The sequence below is a fragment of the Mauremys mutica genome, chromosome 5 (genome assembly GCF_020497125.1).
Source record: "Mauremys mutica isolate MM-2020 ecotype Southern chromosome 5, ASM2049712v1, whole genome shotgun sequence".
Taxonomy (NCBI): domain Eukaryota; kingdom Metazoa; phylum Chordata; order Testudines; family Geoemydidae; genus Mauremys; species Mauremys mutica.
In genome coordinates, this window is record NC_059076.1 from 10223955 (window position 1) to 10250786 (window position 26832).

General features: G+C 43.1%; 1 long non-coding RNA gene across 1 annotated transcript; it reads left to right on the forward strand.

The window, feature by feature from the left end:
- The first annotated feature begins 860 nt into the window (after window positions 1-860).
- On the forward strand, window positions 861-26077 carry LOC123371904. Its single transcript, XR_006580004.1, has 3 exons — window positions 861-923; window positions 13009-13081; window positions 25718-26077. It is a non-coding gene; the product is annotated as an uncharacterized LOC123371904 (long non-coding RNA).
- Window positions 26078-26832: the final 755 nt, after the last annotated feature.

Here is a 26832-nt window from a genome sequence, read left to right on the forward strand (position 1 = left end):
CCGGGGCTGATTTAATGCGCTCTAGCTTGCAAGTGTAGCCCAGGCCTGTGTTATTTGGGCTGCATCCACACAATATAAATACTACCTGTATAGCCCTGCGGATATCGCATGGGCCACAGCTGTGTGTTGTTTCGGCCTCAGGTGGCCCGTGGGTTGAGAACCACTGCCTTAGAGAGTCGATAACACCATGAGAAGCCACCTGAACAGTTGTCCTTTCCTGGAGTGAAGGTTGGCTGTTGAAAACTATAGCTAAATTACAAGAGTAGTAACATACCGGTATATTCTGACTTAATGGAGATGCATTGGTCTAGTGCCCAATGATTGCATTAAGTGTAATGTTCTTCCCGCTTCTAACAGGGAATTTACCAAATACAGTTCAAAAAAGAGGAAGGAAGGAAGGAAAGAATGCACCGTGTTATTTCTATTGATCTATCTTAAATCAGTACAGAGTTTTTATTTCCCTTTTGAGAAATGCGTGCAACAAATCTCTGGATTCAAACCCTCACTCCAGAACTGAAATTTGCCCTGTTATAGGCCTCATCTAAACCTACTGAAGTTTTGGGAGGACTGAATCTGGATCCAGGGATTAGATTCTGGCTGTTGTTGAGTTAAGAAGTTAGGAACCAGACCCAGAGTTTGGCTCTGGAGTTTTAATTTGGGTGCATTTCTAATGTTAAATGTTTTCAGCATTTTTCATGGTCTTTTCTGAGGCAATGCGTTGAAGTGTCCTGGCTAAGAAGTTTATGGTATTTGGCATATTTCCCATGCATATCTTCTTACTGTGCTCTGTTGTCTCTTTCATTCACAAATATCCAATTACGAATACTCTGAACGCTTTTCTTCTAAAAGCATCCGCTGTTCTCCTGTGTCTGATGGCTGGCGTGTCACTCTACTCTAAACATCAGATGAAGAAATCAGATCAGGTAGGATGGATTAAAATTATTCTTTCATTTTCTTCACATCAAACTGTGAATAGGCTCATTCTTTCTCCATGAGGCTGGGCAAGAATGTTATAGCCATAATAGTCAGAGCTGTGCTTATGTAACCTGACGCATGACCCCATCAAATGGAGTCTTGTCTATTTGAGTTTTAATGTGTGTGTAGGCTCAGAACAATTATTTTAACTATATAAAATAAATGTTCTTAGCTTTAAATCCTACTTTACATTTCTACTCATCAATGCCTGTATGCAGCCATTAGCCCTCTCTTTTGAGTCTGATAGATTTAGTCACTAACAATATTCAGGATCCTTGCACGGAAGAAATTTCACAGTCACTTGCAATAATGAAGTTGCTGCGGTCTAAACACACATCCAACTAGTGATTCCACTGCAAATCCCTGACAAAGAGGCAAATGGTCTCTTCAAGATCATGACATGGGAAAGGAATTCCTGTTTCAGCCTCAAAGAGATGGAGCTACTTTCTGAGGGCACTTGCGTAGAAGGTCATTAAGCAGAAATGATTACTCAAAAGCTGTGAAACAGTGATATTTGACATCAAGTGAAGTCACAGAAAGCCATAGCACAATCACAGCATGGCATCCTGACATTTCACTGTGATGTCTTTGTGATGACATTGCATTGTCTTCAGTCAGTGTCACTATGTAACATCACAGGGCAAACACCGCATTTAAAGGTCATACTATCGGGCCAGAATTGTTTTGGGTTTTTTTGATTCTCTGAAAAATGCAATATCTTACCTTTCTTCCTTCTTGGGAAGTGGGAGGGGGCAGGAGAGGGGGATTTTCCAACATATTTTCTCCACTTACAGACGTGGAGAAACCAACTCTTCGTGGCTTCCATCCTGCTTGTTCTACTTTCTCACCACTTGGCATTTCCTCTCGTCACTTGGGAAGCAGTATGGTCTAGGTCGGCGTTTGCCGACCTTTTCAGGTTGGCAGCCCCTAAATGGAGGTGGAAAAACTTTCGTGACCCTTTATATTTATTACAAAAGGATACAAAATGTATCAATGATGTTAAGTCTATGCAATTGAATTGTGTGTGTGTGTGTTTTGAGAGGTTGACAGAGAATGCTTGATCTTGAATGGTAAAGGTGTGTGTGTTGGGGGAGGAGGGAGAAGCAATATATTTTGCTTTAGATTCCACTAAAAGTTTCAATTTCTCACAAGTGACCTTACTGGTTGCCTTTTGTAACCCCTCTAGGGATCACTAGTGATGCTGTGCAAATAGCTGATTTTCTGGTTTGTGGCAATTTTGACAAATTAAAAAAATAATAATTTTGTGTCAACCAGAAAACTTTTTTTTTTAAATTTTTGGGTGAATTGAAAAGTGTGTGTGTGTGTATTTGTTTTAGTCAAACAAACCATTTTATTTGATGCAAGATGAAACATTTCATTTCAATGTTGAGCATTCTTGAACTTTCATAAAGACAAAAGGAAAGGAAATGTCTTAATGAAGAGGTGTTTTGAATTGAAAGAGCAAAACATTTTGAAATGAAAATATTGAAACAAAAGATTTTGATTTTGGGGGGATTTTTTTTTCAACCAAAACAATGAGGTAAAATGGACCAAAATTCACAGGTTTCTGTCCACGTGCACCTGCATTTTTTGCAGAAGAAAGGTTTTAGTTAAAAATTTTCAACCGTCGCTATACATGGCCTACGGGTTGAGACGCCCTGGTCTAGCGTAAAGAGCAAAGGGACTGGAAGCCAAGGCTTGAGCTGTAATCCCAACTCTGCCAGTAACCTCTTATAAGACCTCAGGCAAGTCACTTTCACTGCAATAGGTTGCGTATCACTGCCTAAAGGGGCATCCTACGAAAATATTACAGACCTGGAGACAGGAACTCAAGAAGACTCAGAACTATGTGCTAACTTGATAGTTCCCATCTATAAATGCAAAAAAAGTTGTGCATGTTCATTAATAATCATAATACCCAGTTCTTAGATAGCACTCTGCAATTCTGTAGCTCTCGAAGTGCTTTACAAAAGAGGTCAGTATCATGATGCCTTTTTACAGATGGGGAAACTGAGTCACAGAGCAGTGAAGTGACTTGCCCAAGGTCACCTGGCAGACCAGTGACAGCACCTAGTATAGAAGCCAGGTCACCTGAAGCCCAGTCCAGTAGTCTAACCACTATCCCATGCTGCTTTGTTTAAAGCAGTTAGAAAGTGGGAAGGGGGAAATATATTCATGATGCTAAATAAAAACATACTTATGCACTGGAGATATTTTAGGAAGTGCTCAAAGAAGAGAAAGGCAATGGGGCCCAGTGAATAAGGCCCTGCACTGGGTACCTTTGCTCTATGTCTCGCTCTGTTGCTGACTTGCTGTATGACATTGGGCAAGTCTCTGTGATTTCTTCCCCATCCTCCCCTTTGTCTGTCTTGTCTATTAAGACTGTAAGCGCTTTGGGACCGGGACTATCTCTTGCTCTGTTTGTACAATGCGGCCCCAATCTCAGTGGGCGACCCTAGCTGCAAATGAATGAAAATAATAAATAAACAGGCCCAGATCATGCAAATACTTATTTGCATGAATAACTTTACGCACAGTTACTCCCACGTGTAAGTGCTTGTAGGATTAGAGCCCAAATCTGACCTCCACAAGTAGCAGATTTATATACCTGCAAAGTGCCGGTTCCAGAGATTGCCATTTAAAAAGTCACCATGTATCATTACTGCACTGTGCTATCTCAGGTACCACAGCTATGTACATACCTTCTGCTTGTCTCGATGGGGTAAGTAAATGTTAATTTGTTTTAAGGTCAGCCTTTAGAGATAGGTAAACACTGCTGGTGAACTGATTTTAGCTTGCCATGTTGGGCCAACCCCAAAGTCTGGCTGCTAATGCAATCTCCAGGCACCTATACACATGGCCTGATGTTAACAAATGCGGGGTGCCCAGCAGCTGCCATAGATGTCAATAGGGAGATTTTCAGATGTGGCTAAAGGAGACAGGAGCACATGTCCCATTCAAAGTCAGGCTAAGTTTTGTCACCCAGGGTCTGAAAATATTGGCTTAGATTTTGCAGATTCTCTAATAAGCTTTGGAGGTGACATTGATCCTGTTTCCACCATTGTGCGTCTGCCGTTAATTTTTCTGCAGCCTCCAATCCCTTGCCATTCTGTGACGGATGGATGATGATATTTTTGAGGTTATTTAAAAAGCAGAGTCATTTTCCCTGCTACTCAGAAGAAATTGGCATTAAGCAAAATAAATCAGTAAGGGGAGGAGCATAGTCAAAGTGCAGTGTTCGGATTTCTTAACATGACTTCGCAGAGTGCCAACATGGGCATGACAGAAAGAAAATAGATTCTTTAAAGACTTTATAGTTTCTTTCTTTGATATAACAAGCTGTAGCTTTTATAAACATGGGGATTCTGACAGGTGCATAATAAAACTGCAGAGATTCTGCTTTGAAAACCTGTGATTCTAGGAAGATTTACAGCGGGGGAGAGAACGCCACTCGCTTCTGTTCAGAGTTGTGGGCCTGCAAAATTCAAGATGAGCGACAAAATTATTCTGGATTGGAAGCCCACAGTAATTTAGGAGAAGATAACTTTGTTGGTGGCTGTGGCTCAGAGAAGCTGTTTCATTGAAAGTTAGGTGCTCAGAAGGGTATGTGATGCTTTGCACTAGGGTTGTGATATAGTTCCTATTCTGTCCTGGCTTAGGGCCAAATATCTACCATTGCTTCAAGGTAAGTGATTTGCTTCCATAGCTGTGCCTTTAAATTACACTGTGTTGCTTCTCTCGCCATTGTTTCCTATTAAAAACATTCATTGTCATTCTTAAAACAACAGGCAATATCCCCCCCCCAAAAGAGCCACCTTGGCTTAGATTCAAATATTACTCTGTGTGCTACCTTCCTGTCAACCTTCATCGTATTATATGTTAAAAAAGCATTAAAAATAATAATAAAATCTGTAAATCAGGCCTGCTGTTTACATTTCATGTCTTTTGGCTTGTTTAGGGCTGTTTAGAAAGAATGATGTATATAAATACATATTTAAGTTGTGCTTTAAAGCCAGGATCCTCTGCTAAATCACTTCCTTTAATACCATTGCTGAAAAATCTTGAGTATGTGTGTGCTCAGAAAGGGTTATTGAAATTTTTTATTGTGGATTAAAGAGAAAAAATGCAGATCATCTACATACCATAGTGGGGATCTGGAAAGACCGAGAGGTGTCTTGCGGTTAAAGTGGTGGAGTTTCTGAAACAGGTAAACTGGGTTCAGTTTCTGGCCAGGACACAGATGTCCTGGGTGACCATCAGCAAGTAACTTAGGCCTGGTTCCTCAAAAGTCTTTAAGTTCCTAACTCCCATTGATTTCAAAGGGAGTTAGGTACTTAAATACTATTGAGCATCTGGGCTTCAATCTCTCTGTGCCTCAGTTTCACATCTCAGAGATGGGAGATTTTTTTTTTGTACTCACATCCTTTGTCTCATCTATTTAGACTGTAAGGCCTCCAGGGAAGGGACTAGCTCTTAATATGTGTATGTATGAGGTCTAGCACAATAGGGTACGGAACTCAAGTGGGGCCTTTATTAACAACATTAACTCACAGCACAATAACATAGGAGACACATGTAAATCCTTATGAACCAGGACTTCTATGAGCAAACAGTATGAGGTATGGAACGTCAAGGGTTTGATCCTTCAACCTTTCTCGTGCAAGTTGTCCTTAGACACAGCAATAAATCCACTGATGTAAATCGGGTCAGATTCCATTCTCAATTACACTGGCATAACTCTATCTGAGCCAATGGGGTTAGTCCTTATTTGCACTGGCGAAGCTGAGATGATAGTCTGACTCTAGCTCAGTGGGGCTCCTCACTTTCAGATGGTCTGTTTAGATGCATAAGGGTTTGGAAAAGCTGGCTTTAAAGTTCTAAATATGGAGGAATGATTCCATTTCTGGGGGATTTGACCTGCTCCCAATCAAGTCAAAGGCAAACTTCTGCCAATGTCAGTGACAAGAGATGTGTCCCTTTGTCCTTTATCCTTTAAAAAGCTGAATATCTTTATCTCCCTTGGGTGCTCAGGATCTCTCTAGAATAATTAGTATCTATCATGAGAAGATCAGCACCTCATGGGGGGAGGATCTATAAGCTGTGGTAGATGCCATTGATGCATTTTACATAGAATTCCCTTGAAAATAATACAAACCCTAGACACCGACCAGAACTGAATGAACTGATAGTTGAACTTGATGAATAAAGGGACAGAATTTTCAAAAGTGTTTAGCTCCTATGTAGCCACCTTACCAGATTTTGAAGAGGATCCAGTATCCAGCAACTCCCATTGTTCTCAGGGGGAGCTGCTAGTGTGGGCTGAGAACTGGCAGTAATGGAGGAGAACAGTCAGAAACAGGTGACTCGTGATTCGATCCCTCACCAGAAGAGGTGAAGTCAGACCCCTCAACTGCAGATGGGTCCTGAGGACTGGCATGACCTGGCAACAGCTGATCTACATGTCGCCGCCAGGTAAGATTCTCTGCAGTCCGGACTGTGTAGGAAACAGGTCCTGTTTGAGTGATGACTGTGGCCGGAACCCATTTAGCTATGGAAGTATAATTCCGAGCCAAAACTGGCTGTCCCGGGCTAAAGGTTCGGTCTTTTGCTCTGGGTGCTGTTGTCCCCTTGCTGATTTCAAAGCGTTTTTCATTGTCTGCACAAATCTTTCAGCTAATCCGTTGGTGGACGGATGATATGGTGCTGACATGATGTGGTGTATCCCATTTGCTTTCATAAAAATTTGAAACTCCTGAGAAACGAACTGCGGTCCGTTGTCGCTCACAAGTTGTTCTGGCAGACCAAAACGACTAAAGAGTCCTCGTAGTTTTTGGATAGTACTCTCTGCAGTAGTGGACTGCATTATAGAGACTTCTGGCCATTTAGAATGGGCATCTATTGCCACCAAGAACATGCTTCCTTCAAGGGGGCCAGCAAAGTCAACGTGAATACGTTGCCACGGGTTTTCAGGCCAGTCCCATGGGTGTAGGGGTGCCCACTGGGGTGCATTCCTCACACCCTGACATGACATACAAGCTTTTGCCTTCTCTTCAATAGCGCTGTCCAGTCCAGGCCACCAAAAATAGCTTCGTGCAATTTCCTTCATGCGCACTATTCCACAGTGACCGGAATGTAGCTGTTCTAACATCTGTGATCTCAGTGGTGGTGGAATAATGACACGTCTCCCCCACAACAAACAACCAGATTGGACCGATAACTCCGTCCGCTTGGACATGTAGGGAACAAGGTCGGATGAGACCGGAGAGGTTTGTCGAGATGTTCCACGCATCACCAGGTCCATAACGTGGGACAATACTGGGTCAACGCGAGTTGCCTTCTTTATCTGAGTAGCAGTGATGGGTGTATTCTCTACCTGTTCAAAGTAGAAGATTTCCTTGTGGGCACTATCTTGGTGTTTGACCGGCAAAGGCAACCTTGAGAGGCCATCTGCATTGCCGTGTAGAGTGGATTTCTGATATTTGATTTCATATGTGTGTGCTGAAAGTAACAATGCCCAACGTTGCATACGACTAGCAGCTAATGGGGGAATGCCTGTGTAAGGTCCAAAAATTGATGTCAGAGGTCGATGGTCTGTGAGAAGAGTAAATTTTCGCCCAAACAGATACTGATGAAACTTCCGAATTCCAAAAACAATTCCTAATGCCTCACGTTCGATTTGGGCATAGTTAGTTTCTGCTTTGCTTAGAGTGCGTGAAGCAAAAGCAATAGGTCTCTCTTCTCCTGAAGGCATAATATGTGACACGACCGCTCCCACTCCATAAGGGGAGGCATCGCAGGCCAATTGCAGTGGTAAGGATGGATCAAAGTGCGTTAGAACTTCAGAATTTAGCAGTGCATCCTTAGCTTTGTTAAACGCAACATCACAGGCTTCAGTCCACTTCCAGGCCTTGTTCTGCCCAAGGAGCTCATGAAGTGGTTTTAGCAGTGTGGCTAACTGTGAGATGAACTTTCCATAATAGTTCAGGAGTCCTAGAAACGAGCGCAGCTGGCTTACATTTCGAGGTGGGGGAGCCTCCACAATAGCTTTAACTTTTGCAGGGGCCTTATGAAGACCTGCAGAATCAATGATGTGTCCCAAATATTCAACAGAGGGCTTGAAGAATTCACACTTGTCTTTGCGAACTCGTAGGCCATACTCTTCCAGTCTTTGTAGGGTAGCCTCTAAATTCTTTAAGTGATCCTCTTCATTTCTTCCAGTGACCAGGATATCATCCAGATAGCACTGAACTCCTGACAAGCCACACAAGATCTGGTCCATAGCCCTCTGGAACAAGGCGGGAGCAGACGTTATTCCGAAGGGTAGACGACAGTATCGATAAAGCCCCTTATGAGTCACAATAGTCAACAGCTCTTGGGACTTTTCATCGACGTGCATCTGTAAATATGCTTGACTCAGATCAATCTTACTGAACTTTTGTCCCCCAGCCAGGCCTGCGAAGAGGTCATCGATGCGGGGAAGCGGGTATTGCTCTGCACACAACACTGGGTTGACAGTGACTTTAAAATCACCGCAAATCCGGAGAGAGCCATCTTTCTTCACGATTGGAACGATAGGAGTGGCCCATGAGCTATGGGTAACTGGTATTAGGACTCCATTGGTGACCAGGCGCTCCAGGTCTGCTTCAACTTTTGGCCTGATGGCATATGGCACAGTTCGGGCTTTCAGATATTTTGGTGGACTGCCAGGTTTAATGTTCAATGTCACAGTGATTCCCTTCATATTTCCCAAATCATCTCCAAAAACAGCAGCATGTTTCCTTAGTATAGGGGTTAGACTGGTTTCTTCTTTAGTCATCCGGTGCACTTCTGCCCAGTTCAGTTGAATCTTCCCAAGCCAAGACCTACCCATTAAGGCTGGGTAGTTACCTCTCACCACAAACAGTGGCAATTTAGCCACCTGTCCATTGAGCTCCACCTTAACATCAATAGTGCCCAGCATAGGCACAGCTTCTCCCGTATACGTCTTCAGAACAGTTTTTGTTGCCTTAAGCGGAAGATGCTGTAGCTTTTCTTTATACACAGTCTCGGAGATCAGTGAGACGGCTGCACCGGTGTCCAGTTCCATGCGTATACGTTTGCCATCCAATAACGGGGTTACCCAGTATTCATGTGAGCCCATTGCCAAAGACAAAACATGCAGTGGCACTTCCTCTTGCAATGAGGTGTCACCTTGATCATCCTGGGTCTGCTCTAGGGTATGCAGGGTTCCTCTTTTTGTCGGCCAGACCACAGGCCTCTTTTTCTTTTGTTTACAGGCACACTCAATGTGTCCCTTTTTGCCACAGTGTCGACAAACCAGGTCCTTACATCAGCATTCTGATGCCTGGTGACCCGGCTTACCACAGCGGTAACATTCTTGACTCTGCACAGTTTTGTGGGTCGGTTCTTGTGACACTTTTTGCACCCTAGGGGGTGCACCGATATATTGTGCCTCCCTTGTAGCCAGTTCCATGGAGACAGCAATATCAACAGCCTTCTGTAAGGTAAGCTGAGCCTCTGTCAGTAGGCGCTTCCGTATAGCTTCACTGTACAGGCCACACACTAACCTGTCACGCAGGGCATCATGTAACATTTCTTTAAATTCACAGTGTTCTGCTAGCTTTTTTAAAATGGCTACAAATTGTACAACTGTTTCATCTTCCTTTTGGTCTCTTTTGTGGAACCTATATCTTTCAGCAATTACCAGTGGTTTTGGGGAGAAATGAGACCCCAGGATTTCCACAATGTCACTGTAAGATTTAGTCTCAGGCTTAACAGGGTGTAGTAAGCTGCGTAGCAGAGAGTAGGTTTTAGCCCCTACAACAGTTAAGAATATTGGCACCTTCTTCGCTTCTGTAATGTCATTTGCAATACCAAAAAGCTCAAAACGCTCAGTATACACATGCCACTGCTCTGTATTCTCATCAAAAGGCTCCAGGGGCCTGGTCAGAGTAGCCATGATTTTTAGTTTCACTTTCACAGTCAGTGCAAACAAGCAGCTTTTTTGTTTGTTTGTTCTTTACCTTAACTTCTACTTCCTTCTGTTACTGGAGCAGCACCGGAGTCTCACCCTCGTCGCCAGTGTTATATCCTTGGGGCAGCCGGTGTAGGAAACAATCACTTGAGGCCAGAGAGCAGGCAGCTAACCAAAACCTCCATTTTATTTACATATCTACAGAAAGCTCCTCAGCCGGTTGAAACCGGTTGAGCTAACCCATAATAATCTAACTCAGTTGCCATAGCAACAAAACCATGACAACCAAATACACAACAAGAACTTTTGGAAAATCTAGTCCCAAACGTTTCAAGACCCTATGGAATTGATCTCTAACACAGTATGGAGCTTATAGGCAGCATCAGATCTTAGTCCTCACCACATTGTACTGAACATCCCAAATTCACTGTTAATAAAGCAGAAAGTTCTAGATGTGATATCTTATGAACATGTTTTTTTTTTGCAAGGCAATCTCATCAATTTCAAAGGAAAACAGAATCAGAGGATGATTTTGCAAATGCTAAGAATTCATTTATTTACAATTGTGGCTAAAACCAGGCATATTTTTGCATTCAGAAAATTTAGAGGCTATTTTATACTTTTTTTTTAAAAAGTCCCTCTGCATTTAAAGATGAGCTTTAACTGCAAGTGTTTGTCCTCCAAGATGAAAGGGACATGGTCCCGTATCCTCTCTTGGAGATTGTCAGTGAATGTCTAATCACTGTCAGGACTTGCATACAGGGTCTGGAAGCAATAAATGACACCATAGTTTGAGATACAGGAGGCATGTCCTTGAGAAAACTAAGCGATAAATAGAAATGACATGAGTGATGGTCAAAGTCAAGTGAAAGTAGCAACTTCTTTTAAAAAAATAATAGTATAGCTGATCTGGAAGACTCTGCCCAAGTAATCAGCTCAGTAAAAGGCAGGAGTCCAAAATGTACTTCCTAATTCCAACTTGACATAATGCCCAGAAATGTCCTTTGCATCAGCTACTCCCACAAAGAGGACAGCAAACCCTTCACCCTCCCTCAGGGAATAAACAGCAGAGCGCCAGCAATTCACTCAGATCTCTGGGAAAGCATGGAACCCTATGTGACAATCAACGTGGAGGCGCTCCTTTCCCCTTGCACTGGCTCATCCTGGCCTTTTAGTAGCAGGGCTTCCAGAGGAGTCATGCTGCTATGTGCTCTTAGCCAGCCACCACCTGCCATGCCCATCTGCAGCATGTGGAGGTATTATAACGAGCTTACCTTCTGGAGTACTGCAGGCTTGGGGAGAGCTAGCAGCAGCAATATTACCTAAAATCAACTCTCTGCAGTGGAGCTTATGGGACTGGTACCAGCCGGGGGAAGCTTGGGGATCCCACATGTGGCTATTGCTAGGGGCCAAGGCACAAACTAGGGGAGCCCTGGGGCAGCTCTAATTGCTCTTTCCATTGTCATAGATACTGTGTGTAGTAGGAAGAGAGCCTGAGACATAAGCCCTTGTATCAGCGGCCTGGTATAAGGCCCGAAGCCTGGGCTAAAGTTGTAGTCAAAGCTGTGCTGCTATAAAGCAAAGTCAGGCTCTGTGCTAGAGGCAGGGCCTGTTCACAGAATCTGGCAATATTGCAGAAACATTCATTCCTAAGGCCTGGTCTACACTAAGGGGGAGGGGGGCCGAACTAGGGTACGCAAGTTCAGCTACGCTAGTTCGACTGACTTACCCGTCCAGACGCAGCGGGGTCGAACTCCGCGGCTCCAAGGTCGACTCCGCCACCGCCGTTCGCGGTGGTGGAGTTCCGGAGTCGACCAGAGTGCGCGGGGAGTTCGAACTATCGCATCTAGATTAGACGCGATAGTTCGAACTCCGAGAAGTCGAACTCACCGCGTCGACCCAGACGGTGAGTATAGACCTACCCTAAGAAGTGCTAGGCACAAAACACACATGGAAACACATTCAAGAAGGGTGGTACCAGAACACCCCGACACCAACACATTCTCCAAAGATAACAGAAACACGCTGACCCATCTTAAAGATAAGGTCAGGATTACAGCATGATGGATAGAGATGTTTTAATTGAACCAACATGTACAAGATAATGGGTGGCACCTAGCCAGGTCAGAGGGTAACATCTAGCCACATCAAAGGGGCAATACGTAACTTGACTGTATCAATGTATAAGGAGGTATCTCAGAGGGAATGTCTTTGGCCAGCCAAGGGGATAGTGGAAAGTCCTGCCACTAACTGAGCTGTTACCATTGTCATGGGCGTAGTGTAACTGTAGATATTGATCCGGGGAGCTAGGACCGTGCTTCATTGCCAATTAACCTGACTTAATGCCTTCGTATCTTAACAAATCTTGTGGTCATTGGGGAGTTCGATTGAGGTCTGCTGTGCCAGCTCTCTGCGCAGAACTGGGATGTCACACAGAGAGAACACACACACACACAGCAAAACATCTGACTACACTGTGGAACTTGCATCATTGGGAAATAGCTGGGGTGCAGGTGTACCCTGGAATGTTCCAAAGTTCCATGGAGTGGTAGAAGATGACTAATGGAGCCATCTTTGCACTGGGTGGGAGTCATCTGTACTGTAGCAAATTCACCATTGGGAGGTCATGCTGTGTGGCCCATTTGGTGTCACTTGGAACAACAGAGAAGGAGTGAATTCCCTCCCCACATAGCTCTCAAGAGTAAAAAGATTCAAGAAATGCAATCTCAATGTTGCAATCAAAACTGATTCTAAACATGACTGAGAAATGCCTGCATTCAGTATCAACTGACAAATAAAGCACTGTCCCCTGGGGCCCTTTCATTTCTGCCTTGACATCGGGGTACAATTTTCCTTTGGTTTGGCTTCTTAAACTTTAATCCACTTCTCATCATTCCCTACACTTTACATCTGTTTCTGCAGCTGTTAACTCCTGCACCCCCCAGGCTCTGTTCTTGGACCCAATTTTAGTGTGTTTCTCTTGTTCCTTTCAGTGCTGTAATTTGATGTCATGCAGGGGGGTTCCAGTTGTGTTCTGATGTTATGCAAATGTATTTCAGGACAGCTGCCAGAAAGCCTGAGGATTTATCTTCATTGCCATGATTTTGTTGGACATCAGCACTGGGATGCCAGGTAATCAGTTATCTCTTCATGTCAGAAAGCTGAATTGCGCCTGTAAATCTTTTGCATCACCTTCTACATCTTTCTCCTACTGTATTTTTTGTGGTCCATTCCATTGTAAACCTCTTCTGCTTAAATGTTCCCAATTAACATTAAGTTATTAAAGATAAGGGTGCAAGAAAGGCCACCTTAGTTTTCAGGTTTGAGCATCTACGTCAGTTACAGGAAATAGAGGATCTCCAGATGATACTCTGAATGATAAAACCAAACTTTATTCAAAAGAAGAGTGATTTGTTAAGCAAACAGGCATGCAGTTACCACTTATACTATTCTACAATTATGCTTGCACTCGAAGATGAAATAGGGTATCAATCGGTCCACTGACAACAGAGTGAAATACAGCCTTATAATCATGAAACCTAATGGTACCCTTCTGATATTAATTGGAACTTCTCAGTTTAACTACTCCTTTTATTATTCATACTCTTCTGCCAGGTGAGCATTATTCCTGTGTTGGTTCCAGGATATTAGAGACACAAGATGGGTGAGATAATATCTTTGATTGGACCAACTTCTGTTGGTGAAAGAGACAAGATTTCGAGCTACACAGAGCAATTCTTCAATTAATAAATTGTTGGTTGTGTCGGAGAAAAACTCAGTTCTCGCTTTTTCTTTGGGTGCAGCAAAATCAAATACTTTATTATTTCTCCAGTAATTACAATGGAGGGAGAGAGTGTCCTAGGACACAGGGTCGCCCCAGTCCCGGACAGGTCTCTCAACAGGTAAACAATTACAGAAAGCATTTATACCTTTGTTACAGACAATAACAAGCAATAATACAGACAATAATGAGCAACAGCTGCATTTTGTTTATACATAAGCCATCCTGCTATCTTATTTTTCTCACTCCTAGAAGACACCAGTCTGCATATTTGGTTACAAGTTGCAAGGTCGTAATAACTTTTTACACAGTTTCTTTCCCTCTCGCCTCACACCAGCCTCGCTTCTGCAAGTCTCACGTCATAAGGGTTACAGTGTGGCCTGACTCTTGCTAACTGACTGACATGCATTAAGATCCCCTTCAAATCCTTATTAATTCTTTCCCTGCTTCCACACTCCCCCCTTTTGTACTTCTAGTACAACAGATATTTTCAAATCTCTATTTGCATTAAACCATGGATTTCAGAGTCTACATCAGATGTTTCAACCTTAGGGGTTTTCATTGGATGTAATGACAATGCATGATTGGTATGGACATGAAAGGTATTACTTTTAGAACATCCTTTACAACAACAACATAATCCTAAGCTAACTTAGGAGCAATACAAGCAATAACATTCCCATAGCAATAATATAATGGGGTTGTTATACAATTTTGGTCACAAAGCACAATACGTCATACTTAGTACATAAGTAAACATCCTATAAGCTGTATGAAAGGCACACTTTTCAACTTGATATATATTCTGAAGCATATGAATTTGCCCTTGTATTTCAGAGATTCTTTGAACCTCTGATAACAAATAATGAAAGCAAATCTTAAAACCTTTTAGGTACAAGTGAGGGTAGACTCCTGACAGGTACTAAATTAGTCCAATTAAAAAATATCTGGAACCTAAGGCTACTTGCAAAATTTTATCTGCAGGCCAGTAAACAATATGATTGCCTGCAGCAGTGGTAAGATTAATATGTATATCTTGCAATGTACACACAGCTATCATTAGCTTGAAAAAAGTAGGTGTTCTGTCAGGATAGTTCCTTGTCCTCTACCCTTCCAGCAAACATTATCATGAACAGTGACAACTTCCCCTGGCTTCAGTTACGGATACACTGAAGCTGTAGGGGTTCTAACAGCCAAAATGTCCATTGACTCCCTATTCTTATCCAAAATGTCAGGTGTTATTCTAGGGGCACTGTCTATAAATCAGTTAGGTGTACCAGGTGGTCTAATTTCCCAGAAGTCTCTTAAATAATTCAGTCCCACATGCATCCTCCCCATGGACCTGGCAGGATTCGGTATGTGGGAGCCCACACCCCCCTAACCGGTCCATATGCTTGGAAGGAGCACTGTGAATGTCCACACTTTCATCCAGAAAGTGTCCAAGTATGTTTCCATGACCACAGATCAGATGGTACTCCTGACGTGTCTGTAAGGGCAGTGGGCCAAGTCTGATGCTCTAGATCATTCCAAATGGCCATCAGCTGGTCATTCAGGAAATCCTGATTTTTTAAACATACTAGATCCCACTGCAATGCCTTCCCAGCCTCAGTGATATTCAATACCATCTCTGTCAGTAACTTCTGGGTCATAGAACTAAGGGTGGAAATGACATGTAACTCACCAACTCCAGCCTGTACTTGGGTTAGCTGAGCTCCAGAAATAAGGCTAGTGGCCTTTTCTAGTTGGCCCAATTTCTTATCATGTTCTTGACTTTTAAGAATACTCCAAATGGCTGCTGCACTATTGGCCCCAGCCCACAGGGATCTGGTTAATTCCCCCTTCTTCCAGAGGAAATAACCCAAACTCTCTGTGTTGTGCTAATCTAATGGCAGCCCCTTGTGAGCAATTTTGGTATGTAAAAGTGATCTGGAAACTGGATAAGGGCAATGTCATTTAAAATCCAATTAGGGAGGGCAATACATGCTGAAGGATTTATCCAGAACACAGGGTGCAGCCTGTAGAATAAACCCCAAAATCCAATCAATACCACATTCCCAAGTAGGGGTCCCACAAATTTCTTCCTGACAGTGTATAATTCTTTGTTTCTTCACCAGGGTCAGTTCTTAATGTCCTTTTTTGGTCAGGAATTCCTGGACTTTGGCAATGTCAGTGGAGTTAGTATTTCGTCTTCTTTCCCAAAACAGTTGTGGTTCAGTGTTCTACAGGGGAGAGGTTGCCAGCACATCACCCTGTAATGGTTTTGCTTTTTTCTAGAAAAGTTTAAAGGCACAGTAGATCTGTCAGTGGACAAGGGAGAGGTTAACTAGCACGTCACCTTGTCCTTTTCTCCTGCTGTCCAGAAGGCACAGTAGAGCTAGAAGAAGGAATAGGCTAATCATCAGTAGGAGAATCCTCCCAAGGTGGAGGGGTCTTTTTGCAGTAAGAATCATGGGTCCAGGCAGGTAGTCCTTGACACTTCACAGCAGTGTTGGTGGTTAACAGGACTTGGAAAGGGCCTTTCCAGCGTGGAGCCAAGACAGTCTTTCGTTGATGGATCTTTATGTAGACCCAGTCTCCTGGTTCCAACGAGTGGCAAGGTTGCACAGGATCCTTTGGTAGTGCTTCCTTCACCTGTGTATAAAAAGACTTAACACATTTCATTAGTGCCTGACAATACTTAAGCATTATTCAAATGAATGTCCATCTGAGCTAGGGTTAGTGGGGGTGCATCTGGTAGTTGCATTGGGCGTCCTGTCAAAATTTCATGAGGGCTGAGTCCAGTCTTTCGATTGGGAATGGCTTTCATCCTCATCAGTGCCAAAGGAAGGGCATCTGGCCACTTTGAGTTTGTCTCAGCACAAATCTTGGCCAGTTTATTTTTTTAAAATCCCGTTCTGGCGTTCCACTGTCCCAGCAGACTGTGGGTGGTGAGGGCAGTGAAGGTTGTGCTGGATCTGCAAAGCTGCACATAACTCCTTTACAATCTGTCCAGTAAAATGAGTTCCACGATCACTGTTGATACTCACAAGGATGCCAAAACGTGGTACAAAATCTTTAAGCAGAAGTTTCACAACAGTCCTGGCATCTGCTTTCCTGCAGGGAAAAGCTTCAACCCAATTGGTAAATACATCAACTAAAATTAATACATATTCATAACCACAACATTTAGACATTTGAATAAAATCAATCTGAATATTTACAAAAGGTCCCCAAGGAGGAGGGTGGGCTGCCTGCTTAGCTTTAACAGCTTTACCAAGGTTGTGCTGTTGACAATTCGCACAGTGTTGACAATAGGAATGTGCTACAGAAGGGAAACTGGGTGCACACCAATCTCGTTTAACTGCAGCAACCATCCCCCCCTTTCCTTGGTTGTCAGCCAAGTCTTAGATGTGAGTGGTGTCCTTGACTGGGGCCAGCACCTTATCCTTAGACTGAGTATGTTAGCTATTCTTTTTCTTCCCTTCTTGGCTTCTTTTAACCTACTAAGGAAACTTCCACTCTTCACTCATACACCTTCTTCCATACCATGAACACATAAACATTGCTGTTATACAGTACATTAGTCTTACTATTCAATGTATGCCACATATACCCTTTCACTAAAATAACTTTATTACAGAGCTTTGGAGCAACAAGCCAGGACAAGCACACCCACTTTGAGGAGTTCACTCAATATAACCTCTAATCCAATAGCTTCCCACCATCCCCAGCCCTCTGGCTAGAAATCTGAGGTAGCCAGAAGGATCCCATGTACAATATGGGGAGTGGGTTAACTTTTCATGTCCTTGCTTCCAAAGACTGTTGGTATGCAAATTTTAACAACAAATAACAAATTTTCAATTAACAATCTGGCCAATGAAATTTCTTTTTCTTACTTAAGGAAATGTATTAGACTTTAGTATATCACATTTTCCTGATTTATCCAAACACTTTGTATTCTAAGTTGAACAAAACAAGTATCTGCATTTCAATCCAACCCTTCCGCCTGATTCCAAACCAGACCATCCCATGAAAATATTAAACATAACAATTCTGGCCATGAGACAAACACCACAAGACAGGACATAGAACACAAAACATAATTCCTATTATGCCAGTAAATGTATAGTACATTAAATGCTGTTCAGCTGGCATCAGTTTTCTTTGATTATCTGAAAGACAAAAAAAACAGGTCTACCCCTTCTGGGCAGTCAATCATTGCTTAAAATATACAAATACCCTTGTTGATTTCAGGCAAAATAGAGGAATTACCCCCATATTTTCTTGTATTTGTTTGATAGGCAGCCCAGGTTTCAGTGGCTTCTACCTTATCAGTTAGATAATTTGCATTAATACAGTTGCTTTCTGGCATGCTTCTGGATTCAAAGCTATTCACAGCTTAAAGATTCTTACCTTAAAAGGGACATAATTAACTTTACCAGTCATTTTGATGGCTTTTTTTCTTCTAACTCCTGCTTTCAAACACTGAAAGAAAAGCACTTCTTATAGTGCCCCTTAGAGCCTAATAGGATTTCAATTACGTTGCACTGTATACATTCTATAGCTAATTCAACTAAATTGTTTATAGACAAATGATTGCAATCTAATAATTTCTTTGCCTGAATTTATTTACAAACATTTCAAAGACACCAAGAACTTTTTCTCTTTAGCATTTTTACAAAGTTCAACTGCTGTTCCCTCCAGCAACTACAGAGTTAACTTTTCACTCTCCCTTAAATCACTTGCTTAAATCACTTATCAATTCAAATCACCATTCCAAATATTCTCCTGGGTATTTGAAATCCCCATGCTTATACTTACTTACTTCTTCCTTCCACTACACCCACAAAATTTCCAACCTGTTTTCCAATCTCTCTGTCTGTTGCCTGCCCGCTTGGGCCCGATCCTGCTTTTCTCGCTGAACCGTCCCTTCCATGGGCACCAACTTGTTCCACTACCAGTTTAGCTAGGAGGGTGGGCTTCTCAACTAGCCCCCACCCTTCTGGTCTTTTCCCTAAAACATTTTTACTCACAAGACTACCCGAGTCCTCCCTCATGAGGCTTGCCACCTGGGCAAAAATACATGGCCATTGGGTAAAGGCCATTTACTTAACATATAATCCAAACCACTTTAGGGGGTTTATCCAGAGACCCACCCATTTGTCTGCTGACACTTAAACAGAAAAGAAAATTACACAGAGAGCAGAGAGAATTACAGTCTAAGCCAGATTTTCCTACTTCTATTACATTGTCCATTACAGGGGGCGGGACAGAAGGATCTCAATACAACCTCAGAGCTTCATCACACACATGTCTTCCACTCTGAGGAATTACGAACAAGAAGTTCAGTTCCGCCCACACACCTAGCGCCCAAATGAACAGAGCAGAAAAACAATAGTAACCGGTTAAACAAAACAGAACCAGAACCAGATAGTGTTTCCTTATTCTATTAGGGCTCACCTTTAATCATGCAATCCTTAACATATAACACCAACAATACCAAACAAAGCAAACATAAAATAACAAGGGTAAAACAGATACATGGTGTAAATTCTGCAGGGCTCCCCCATTCTCAATTGCTCACCAAACTGTGACAAATTTCTGTTACCAATCTCTCTCTCATGTCAGGTGATCAGGCTGACATTGCAGGACATTGGGGGAAGGTAAAACACACCATATAACCAAATTTTAAAGCTTCATTAAAAACAATAAAACAACAATGGAGAGTGTTGGGAATGCTCTCACATCACTCAGGAAAAACATGAATGCCCCAAGCCTTAAGCCACTTTAATACTCACACATGTCCAGACTGGCCACGTCTGTGTATAACGTTCAAAGAAGGGGAATAGGTGGACGGGAGATTATCCTGTATACAGCTCGTCCAGAATTTCCAACATGCTTCCGCTCTTGGGACGGCTGTTCTTTTACACCCTGGACTCTCCTGCGGTGTCTCTTTTAGAGATTCCAGTCCAAGTCGGCTGCCTGTGGCTTCTCCAGTGTCACCAAGCCACACCGGCTCCAGGGTTGCAAAGACTGTTGGATCTCACTGAACAGTTAAGCTTTGCAAATGCAATCTCAGTTCTGTAACTTGTATTGCCTCTGGTTTGCCTCTGTCTATATTTTTCCCACAGCCAGCTGGGGCCGAAAGCAGTTTTTCTTTGTACTTAGCATAGTCTGCGCTGATTTTTGACCTTGAACATAGAGCAACTTTCTCTTTATCTCTGGGCCAAGCTGAATTTCAAATTAACCCGTTCTTAGACAAATTGCTCACACTGTGTCAGAGGCTTTTCTTTGGTGATTAAAAGCTCCTCTGAGATGTATGATCTTATCTAGATTGAAAGTACCTTCTAATGGGCATTGTTTAGATGGATCTTCACGCGTGTAAAGATTCCAATTCTCTAAATACCTGCAGGTTTTAGGACCATAATGTACGTACATGTAATATGCTGGGGTACCCTTAGGGGGTAAGGTGGAATGTTTAGACTGTCCCTCCCCCATTTTCCACTTACACACACAGGGAGGGTGCCCTGTCCGCGCTAGCAGCTCATAAACTAAGGATCTCTCCCTACAGGGTACTCACACAGGAGAGACTAACGAGGATGACCACGACTCTCCTACACCTCCCTTCAGCAAAGAGCGTCGGCTAGTCTCTGGGAGACGGCGCCGCTTATTCTGATTGCATCCAGTGAGATGATCAGACTGTCAGTAGCCCACACGGAAGGGAAAGGGGAGGGAAGATGGGTTCACACGCTTCTAGACCCAGGTAGCTTCCTCACCGGACGATGCCAGGCCGAGTCAGCCCACCGTGGGTCGGATCTCCTAAAGATCCACTAGTTATCGAGCTTGCGTTAGAGTAGTCCTGGTCACGAGCTTTCGCTTCACAGGTTACTCTGGGCGTCTTCCGATAACAGTCACTCACACTGGTGTACACACACACACACACACACACACCAAGGCCTCTTTTTTCTTTTCTTTTTTTCTCTCTTTTTTTTTTTTTTTTTTTAAACCACGATGCATCTTTATCTGGTCCGGACCCAATACCATGAGGTGGTATGACAACCCCTCTTGAGGCGGTAAAAACCCCTCAGCACCGGTGCATTCTAATGCATTTACCTATGCATTACCTAATGCATTTACCTATGCATTACCTTGTTGGCCAACTCAGCAGTTCCCAATACTGCTATAAACTAACCTTGTTGGGGCCTTTCCCCAATACCACTCTGCATCTGATCTTGCTGCACAGTCAATAAGTTCAGATGGCGTGAGCCCAACAGAGACAGACGTCCTCACGGACAGTCCTCCTCCGATACCCCAATAGAGATTTCAAAAGCTCTCATACCTCTCAAGTGGCACCATGGGGTTCGAAGGGGAATGATTCATAGTAGCCGTCTGTGGATCCATGGGCGTTGCCATCCCGGACGAGCCCCCAAATTGTCGGAGAAAAACTCAGTTCTAGCTTTTTCTTTGGGTGCAGCAAAATCAAATACTTTATTATTTCTCCAGTAATTACAATGGAGGGAGAGAGTGTCCTAGGACACAGGGTTGCCTCAGTCCCGGACAGGTCTCTCAACAGGTAAACAATTAAAGCAAGCATTTATACCTTTGTTACAGACAATAACAAGCAATAATACAGACAATAATGAGCAACAGCTGCATTTTGTTTATACATAAGCCATCCTGCTATCTTACTTTTCCTCACTCCTAGAAGACACCAGTCTGCATATTTGGTTACAAGTTGCAAGGTCGTAATAACTTTTTACACAGTTTCTTTCCCTCTCGCCTCACACCAGCCTTGCTTCTGCAAGTCTCACGTCATTAGGGTTACAGTGTGGCCTGACTCTTGCTAACTGACTGACATGCATTAAGATCCCCTTCAAATCCTTATTAATTCTTTCCCTGCTTCCAAGTTGATTAAGAGCTAGCCGGAGATGTTAGGAGTAACAAGAAGGGTTTCTTTAGGTATGTTAGCAACAGGAAGAAAGTCAAGGAAAGTGTGGGCCCCTTGCTGAATGAGGGAGGGAACCTAGTGACAGAGGATGTGGAGAAAGCTAGTGTACTCAATGCTTTTTTTGCCTCTGTCTTCACAGACAAGGTCAGCTCCCAGACAGCTGCACTCTGCAGCACGGTATGGGGAGGAGGTGACCAGCTCTCTGTGGAGAAAGAAGTAGTTCGGGGCTATTTAGGAAAGCTGGACGAGCACAAGTCCTTGGGGCCGGATGCGCTGCATCCGAGGGTGCTAAAGGAGTTGGCCGATGAGATTGCAGAGCCATTGGCCATTATCTTTGAAAAATCATGGCGATCGGGGGAGGTCCCGGATGACTGGAAAAAAGCTAATGTAGTGCCCATCTTTAAAAAAGGGAAGAAGGAAGATCCAGGGAACTACAGGCCAGTCAGTCTCACCTCAGTCCCTGGAAAAATCATGGAATCAATCCTGAACCACTTAAAGGAGGGGAAAGTGATCAGGAACAGTCAGCATGGATTCACCAAGGGCAAGTCATGCCTGACTAACCTAATTGCCTTCTATGACGAGATAACCGGCTCTGTGGATGAGGGGAAAGCAGTGGATGTACTATTTCTGGATTTTAGCAAAGCTTTTGATACAGTCTCCCACAGTATTCTTGCCAGCAAGTTAAAGAAGTCTGGGCTGGATGAATGGACGGTAAGGTGGATAGAAAACTGGCTAGATGGTCGGGCTCAACGGGTAGTGATCAATGGTTCCATGTCTAGATGGCAGCCGGTATCAAGTGGAGTGCCCCAAGGGTCGGTGCTGGGGCCGGTTTTGTTCAATATCTTCATTAACGATCTGGAGGATGGTGTGGACTGCACCCTTAGCAAGTTTGCAGATGACACTAAACTGGGAGGAGTGGTTGATACGCTGGAGGGTAGGGATAGGATACAGAGGGACCTAGACAAATTAGAGGATTGGGCCAAAAGAAATATGATGAGGTTCAACAAGGACAAGTGCAGAGTCCTACACTTAGGACGGAAGAATCCCATGCACTGCTACAGACTAGGGACCGAATGGCTGGGTAGCAGTTCTGCAGAAAAGGACCTAGGGGTTACGGTGGACGAAAAGCTGAATCTGAGTCAACAGTGTGCCCTTGTTGCCAAGAAGGCTAATGGCATTTTGGGTTGTATAAGTAGGGGCATTTCCAGCAGATCAAGGGATGTGATCATCCCCCTCTACTCAGCACTGGTGAGGCCTCATTTGGAGTACTGTGTCCAGTTTTGGGCCCCACACTACAAGAAGGATGTGGATAAATTGGAGAGAGTCCAGCGGAGGGCAACAAAAATGATTAGGGGGCTGGAGCACATGACTTATGAGGAGAGGCTGAGGGAACTGGGATTGTTTAGTCTGCAGAAGAGAAGAATGAGGGGGGATTTGATAGCTGCTTTCAACTACCTGAAAGGGGGTTCCAAAGAGGATGGATCTAGACTGTTCTCAGTGGTAGAAGATGACAGAACAAGGAGTAATGGTCTCAAGTTGCAGAGGGGGAGGTTTAGGTTGGATATTAGGAAAAACTTTTTCACTAGTAGGGTGGTGAAGAACTGGAATGGGTTACCTAGGGAGGTAGTGGAATCTCCTTCCTTAAGGTTTTTAAGGTCAGGCTTGACAAAGCCCTGGCTGGGATGATTTAGTTGGGTTTGGTCCTGCTTTGAGCAGGGGGTTGGACTAGATGACCTCCTGAGGTCCCTTCCAACCCCGAGATTCTATGATTCTATGATTCTATGATTCTATGAAGAACAAGCAAGTGTTCCGATTTGAGAAATAATGTACAAATTAAAAGTTGACCTGAAAAGAGCCCAGTGGTAAAATAGTAAGCTAACACTCCCTGTCCTATTGGAGTCTATTAGATATTGGCAGACCTAGTTTGTTAGATTTCAGCTTTAAAATCTAACTGGTATCCCGGCAAATTCATAAAGTCACCCCACTTCTGCGTAGCTTGGAAGCTGGTCTCTCTCACTAAGTTGGTCCAATAGAAGATATTCTCTCACCTCCCTTGTCAGCTGAACATTATAACGGGCGGACTTATATATGCACTGCTATGATGCTGTTTGTTATTTATTTAACATAGGATACTTGTATGGAATCAGGCTGAATAGAATTGCACATCGTGTTTGCCTTACGAGTGTGCTATAAACCACAAACAGGGCAAGACCCACTACGATCCAGTTAGAGAGATTCTACTGAAATGAAGTTTGCCTTTATTGCTGTTGCCTTAATTGTATATAAGACATCAGTATAGGCTGGCCATATGTTTTTTTGTTAAACTATGGTATATCTTGTTTGCAATCTCTTTTTAAAATAAGGAGAGTGAATTATACAGTTTTTATGATTTATGCGCCAAGGGTCAGATTTTCAAGTGTTCAGCACCCCGAGCTGGGAACAGATTTTCAAAAAGGCTCAATGCCCATTTAGGCACCTGTGACACTCCCCAGGATGCAATCTGGAGTGCTGAGTCCCCTTAGCTTTCCATCCTCGGATGTCTTTGACACTGCTTTGATAGTGAACAGCAAACCCCTCCAGGCTCTGCTCACTCACAGCCACCAGCATGTAAAGTCACTCCCAGCTGAGTACATGAATGCTATGCCCAGCCATCGATGAATTACATATAGGGCGACACCCGCATATCCCCATCCCCATCCTTGCTTCCCAGAAACATGCATCTTATACCGTTCAGTCCCCTCCTGGACAGAATAAACCCAATACTGGGAATGATTATGCCCCAGCTTTTGTTATCTCAAGTAGAGGTTTCCCAAACACTTCAATCAAACACTGGTCTAAATAAAACAATAAAACAAGTTTATTGATTAGAAAGGATAGATTTTAAGTGATTACAAATGATAAGGCATAAAAATCGGAATTGGTTACAAAAGAAATAAAAGGGTAAACACACAAGCCAATTCCTAAACTTTTCCAAAGCTAATAGGCTTTAACGGAAAAGGTTTGTCTCACCATGAGCTGTAGTAAAATTTCACATCCTTGGACCACTCCCTCATTTTGTTCAGTTCTTTGAGAGTCATTGTTTTCATGAGTGTAGGACAAGAAGCAATTGCAGCAAGCGAGGTTAAGGAAAACTTCCTAACTGTCAGGGTAATTAAGCACTGGAATAAGTTGCCTATGGAGGTTGTAGAATCTCCATTGGTGGAGATTTTTAAGAGCAGGTTAGACAAACACCTCTCAGGAATGGTCTAGATAATACTTGGCCCAACCATGAGTGCAGAGGATTGGACTAGATGACCTCTCAAAGTCCCTTCCAGTCTGACGATTCTATGATTCTGTGAGCAGAGAGATGAAGAAGGAGAGGGGTGAGGTGAAGGTCAATGTTTTTTGTTTGTATATCCTCCTCCTTTCTTTGAGGATTTCCCGCCACCAGGGTGCAGACAAACAGTCTCCTGTGTATGTGAGGTTTGAAGCATTTCTTGGATGAAATGTACATTTTTTGTTTATACCTCCCCCCTCCTCCGCTGAAAGATGGACAGTTAAGTGGGTTGTGACTTTTTAGCACTTTGCTGGCATGCTAATGTGCCTTTGTCTCTGAGAATGGTTTGTGGGCATCACCCAGCACTACAATATATTTCAGTAACAATCATATAGCAAAATCTGCATAATTTTACATGCAGTGATGCTACACATATTTTAACAAGATAATAATATTCAGCAGATTATGAGTTTCAAATGATACCTCACAAGGCATACTTTGTACAAAATATATTATAACCTTACAAAAGTGGTGAACCTGGGGTACAGCACCAAAACACGGGTCAGATTTCCCAAATGGTTCAGTATCCAGCATCACACTGTGCAACATTTACAGCCAGACTTTCAGGAGTTCAGCACCCAGCATGAAAATCTGGCCCTTACCGCTGAGTACACTGTTTGAGACACTTCCTCATATGAAATCACCTCGATAGACTAGGGCCTCAATAAACTAGCTGCTTGCTCTCTCTCTCTCTCTCTCTCATATATCTAATCTATTAATCAATCTCTCTCTAATGTATTTTAGGATTTTGTCCTGCTGCCCATCACCACAGTATCTGAGAGCCTTCCATGTCAAATCAATAGCAAAACTGCTAATGAACTTCATGGAGTCTACACACTTAGTAAGAGACAGTGCCTGCTCCAAAGAGCTTTCAATCAAAATAGACAAGTCAGACAAAAGATGGACAAAAGAATTGTCATCCCAGTTTTGCTAAAGGTGAGCTGAGTCCCAGAGAGAGTAACCGATTTTCCAAAGGTCACCCAGGGAATTTTTAGTAGAAACCAATATTGAACCCACGTCTGCTGAGTCCAGATACCGTGCCTTAACCATAAGATCATGCTTTGTCTATAGATCTCAAAACGCATTCATTGCAAGTACAGTAACAATGCCTCTATCTCCACTAAGTGAATTCACAGTTTCAATCATTCATATTATGTTGTACCACACCAAAGCCGAGTTTCTGCACTGACCTGCAATCTGTGCTACTGTCTTCAATTTGATAGAATTCGATTGTAAATGGGAATAGAAATTGATCCCACTTTTTTTAAAGCTTTCATGTGTAGTAACTGGAATGTCTAAGTTGTTTTGTTTATTCTGTGAAGAACAAAGACCAATTAATCCACAAAATATATCCTCACGCAGCATTTCCTTATTATGAACACACAGACCTGATCTTTTGGTGCGAAGAGCTTAAAAAAAATCTGAAAATGTTTTTATGCCCATTTCTGACTTTAAAAGTAAGCAGATCCTCACCTTGGTAAATAAGTAGTGCTGACTTGTGTGCTGAAATGCGCTCCATGTGAAACTTCAGCCGAGAGAGAATTTTAATTATCTGAGGTTTTAATGTCCCAGAAAAGTCCTGTTCAGCATAGTGCATGGCTGGAAAAGGTTTTCCCATCCTGTAAACATTTGTGAGACTTCAAAAATTGTCCTGTTTCAAATCATTATGAACCCACGGTCTTTTGATATTTTTGAGCAAGATGTGCTCACCCCGCCAGAACAGTCAAAAGCTGGTGGGTCAGCCATTCACCTTGGATACGGAAGACCCAGGGTCATGTCCCTGCTCTGTTTGCTGTAAAGGGTTAACATGTAGTACCTGGTGACCACCTGACCAGAGGACCAATCAGAGATAAGATTTT